The sequence below is a fragment of the Aotus nancymaae genome, unplaced genomic scaffold (assembly GCF_030222135.1).
Source record: "Aotus nancymaae isolate 86718 unplaced genomic scaffold, 86718_ANA_hifiasm-v0.15.2.pri h1tg000014l, whole genome shotgun sequence".
NCBI classification, from domain to species: domain Eukaryota; kingdom Metazoa; phylum Chordata; class Mammalia; order Primates; family Aotidae; genus Aotus; species Aotus nancymaae.
In genome coordinates, this window is record NW_026988425.1 from 43,850,073 (window position 1) to 43,854,457 (window position 4,385).

Here is a 4,385-nt window from a genome sequence, read left to right on the forward strand (position 1 = left end):
AAAATCTTCTAAGAAATTAATTTGCCACTTAATAGAATAGACATTTTGGAGGTTTTTCAAGTTGAATTTCAAAAAGTGATTTATTATCAATTTTCATTTAAATTATTAGCCTTACTTTCTCTTATCACTCTGAAATGGCTTTCAAACTCCCTGCTGTGTTCATTTGGACCATATTTTTCTTTTATTACACCTGCCATTCTCTTCTTGCCTAATTGTTTATTTCATACTTAAATGGGAAAGTAATATTTGCAATTGATTTTGTAGTATGTCATTCCATAGAAGGTATCTTCTTTTTTCTTTTTCTTTTTTGGCTTCCTCTTTCTTTATTGGGTGTTTTGTAGATGCCACGAAGGTCTAAAAGTTACACTGTTCAATAATTATTTAAAAACTGACCAGGACGAAGGGCCTGGTCCAGAGCTCCAAATCAGAAGCAAAAAGGAATGGGGGCAGTGGGCATTCCTCCAACATCACCAAAACCCAGAAAATGAGGATCCTAAGCTCCTCCCCGGGCCGAATCCAGGCTTGGGCCCTTGGGCTAACCCGCAGGTGCCTCTAACTGCATCACACTCAGAGTAAGGTAACCAGCAAGGGGCTGGAGGGAACAGCCAGCTGAGTCCAGACATGGACAGAAGTAACTGGAAGGAGAACAGGAAACAGACAGGTACTGTCCAGCTATAGATAAGAGTGCAGCTAAGGCAGGTCGAGGGGCAGGGGAGAGGCTGGGGGAGCGGTATTGCAGCAATGCAGGAGTGTAGCCCCAGGGTCCTGTCCTGAGCGGCTGGTCAGGGTAGCAGCTGTTAGTTCCCAGATTGAGCTCCTGACCCGAGCCCAGGTAGAGGACTCACACGTTCTGGATCCTCTTGGTGAGCTGGGGCTCCTCATCCACCAGCTTGGACTTGAGGTGCTCCTTGTAAGCCAGGATGTCTCCAGGCCACTTGGTGATTGTCTGCTTCTCACAGACCCAAATTTCCTGTGCGACCTGCTGAATGAGTCTGAAATCATGGCTGACCAGCATCATACCACCCTCAAAATCATGGATGGCATCTGCCAGGGCGTCGATGATCTCAATATCCAGGTGATTGGTGGCCTTGTTCAGGAAAAGCATGTGGGGGTTCTGCCAGGCCAGCCAGGCCAGACACACTCGGCACTTCTGCCAGTCTGACAAGTTCTGGATTGAGCTCACCTGTTGTTTCCCAGTGAGACTGTATCGCCCAACGATCTTCCCCATTTCTTCTTTCTCCTTGATCTCTGGGTAGCACTTCATCGTGTACTCCAAAGGCGAGAGATCTAAGTCCAGCTGCTCTTGTAAATGCTGATAGTAACGCCCTATCTTGACATGCAAGTGTTTTTCGATCATGCCACCTGTGGGTAGTAGCTCTCCAGTCAGCAGCTTCAGAAGAGTTGACTTTCCTGCTTCATTGGGCCCTAACAGAGCCACTCGTGTGTCAAGGTCAATTTCAAATTCTAGATTATTGTAGATGCAAAGCCCATCTTTTGTATACTCGAAGCTCACATTTTGCACCATAATGACAGGTGGCCGGATCTTGCCACATGGTGGGAAGTAAAATTACAGTGTCTTGTCGCTCACGGCCCTCTCTGTCAGTCCTGATGCCATTATTTTCTGTAGTGTCTTTTCCTTGCTCTGGGCCTGCTGGGCCAGCTTGGCACTGCCATGGCCAAACCTCGCAATGTAATTCTTCATGTGTGCAATCTGATCTTGCTCCCAGTGAAACTTCTTCATCTGGTTCTCCTCCAGCTCTAGCCGCGTCTTCACATACTGATCATAGTTACCTGTATAATACTTTAGTCTCTTGTTGTGCATGCGAATGATGTTGGTACAGACACCGTTCAGAAAATCCTAGGAATGGGAGATGAAGACCAAGATGCGCTTAAAAGTTTTCAGTTCTTCCAGCCACACGCAAAAATCTAGGTCCAGGTGGTTGGTGGGCTCATCCAGAAGCAGCATGAAGGACCAAATAAAGAGGGCTCTGGCAAGGCAACCCTCATCCTCCAGTCCCCACTGAAATCTTTCAGCTTCTTGCACTGCATGGCAGGTGTGAAACCCAGTCCGTGAGAGATCCGTGAGGCCCTCATCTCTGCTTTGTCAGCGTCCAGCTCCTCCAGGCATTCATAGAGCTCCGTGAACTTCTCATACTTCACATCCTCATGAGCCTGCCTCTGCCTGCCTCTCCAACATGGCCCACTCTCTGTTGACTTCCATCACACACTGCAAGGGTGTCTTGTCACGAGGGGGCATCTCTCGAGTCAGATGGTAGATGTCGATATGCTCAGGGATGGGCATTTCACGTTTCCCAATAGCAGAAAGCAGCATGGACTTTCCAATTCCATTTAAGTCAATGAGGCCATAAGGACAGCCTGAGTTTAATTCCAGTTTGGTGTCACTGAGCAGCTCTTGACCGTGAAAGGTGAGTGAGAGGTTGATAATGTGAACATCAGTACTGTTGGGGTGAGAAGCCAGAACGCCAGTGACAGCTTGAGCAGCAGCTTCATCTCAAAGTCCTCTAGCTCCTTGGTCAGCAAATCCACTTCTGTGGTCTCTCTGCCACTGGCCTCATATTTCTCCTCTGCCACCTGTGGTTCTGTGACAGCATCTCCATTTTCTTCATGTCCTTTTCTGGGCCGCTGTCGAGCTTTGGCAGCCTCCTTCTTTTTGGCTGCCTTCTTCTTGGCCAGGTCGGAGGGCATGATGATGACCCACAGGGATAGGTTCTGTTCTTTCAGGGAGCTGGGCCTCGCCGCTCGACCTCTATCTAGAAGGCATTTTCAATATAAAGTTCAATTAATTTAATCAAACATTTACGGAAAAAATTACATTGTAGGCTCTTTACTATCATCGAGGAAGTCTAAAGGGCTTCCTTCCTTCCTGTTTTACTTTGTATGTGATAATTTACTTTGAAATGTATTACTATAAACACTGCGGCAAAGGTGTGTGTTTTGAGTAGAGGGTGGAGTATATAAAATAAGTTTATTCTTTAAGGATGGGAATTTAGCATTTGAAATACTGTAGTCAAGATTCCAAATTCTAGAAGCATGTAAAGTATTCAAGTTGATACCAAAGGTTTATTAACATTACACATGTTAGAAAAGAAAATTTTTGAAAAAAATGAGAGTTTAAGACATTTAATTGGAAAGTCAGTTTATGCAGGTGCCACCTTTAGAATAAATAAGGTTTATAAGTCAGTCAAGTTCTAGAACTTTTGGAGGATTCTTGCCTCACTCAGATAAAAGGATGCACACTAGAGAATATTTTGACACTTGCCTCACAGTGAATACTTGAAGCAAGGTGCTTGCCTGAGTATCTGAGGACAGAGTGGAATTTTCCAGACCTTCTTGAACTAGACTGTATGTATTTGTGTTGCATTTTATTTCATGCCATGTTGCATACTTGCTAATACAAGTCTGTATCTCAATTTTGTTGACCCTTGCTTGCATTTACTAATATCATTTGGGAGGCAGTTTGTGGATAAGGGCTATATATGGCCAGAATATACGCCTTCTTATTGAAAGAGCTTGTTACTTCCTGATTGTCCAATTTGGCCTAGGTCAGTTCACAACACTTTCTTGTTTTCCTTCCTGCTTTCCTCGTTATAGCTCTTCTTTTTTTCCTCTCTTTCCCTCTTCATTATTCAATATTCATTTATTGAAGTTTTACTGTCTTCCCAGCATTGGCGAAAATCAAGTAAAACTTTCCTAATTGATATTTTCTCCCAGTACAGAAAATGAGTCTTTCTTACATAGACTCAAAGTTCACCATAGTTAAGAAAGTTGTGTCCCTTTGCCATTGTTTCTTCAGCAGCAAACCTGAAACCCCCATAGCTACTCTTATGACTCCCAGCCTAACATCGGGTAATTTTCTATAATTTTGTTTGTGACCTTTACGTTATGACTGAAAACTAAAAATAAAAGTAATGGCAGGAGGCTGAGGTGGGTGGATCACAAGGCCAGGAGTTCAAGACCAGCCTAGCCAACATGGTGAAACCCTGTCTCTACTAAAAGTACAAAAAGTAGCTGAGCTTGATGGTGTGCACCTGTAAACCCAGCTACTCAGGAAGCCAAAGTGGGCGGATCCCTTGAAGCTGGGAGGCAGAGGTTGCAGCAAGCTGAGATTGCACCCTTGCACTCATCTGGGTAACAGAGTGAGACTCCGTCTGAAAAAAAAAAAAAAAAGTAATGGCAAAAACCACGATTACTTTTGTACCAACCTATAGCTAATCAATAGATAATGTATACATCTAATGGTTTGAGATTTTTAGGCTGCCATCTGCCATGTTGATGTTAATTTAGAGTGGAATGATCATACTAGGATTTAAACAGCAACAGGACAACCTTTTAGAAAGATAGGTCAATGAGTGAGGTTAATCTGG

General features: G+C 44.1%; 1 pseudogene; it reads right to left on the bottom strand.

The window, feature by feature from the left end:
* Window positions 1-841: 841 nt before the first annotated feature.
* On the bottom strand, window positions 842-2,711 carry LOC105715294 (ATP-binding cassette sub-family F member 2-like; annotated as a pseudogene).
* Window positions 2,712-4,385: the final 1,674 nt, after the last annotated feature.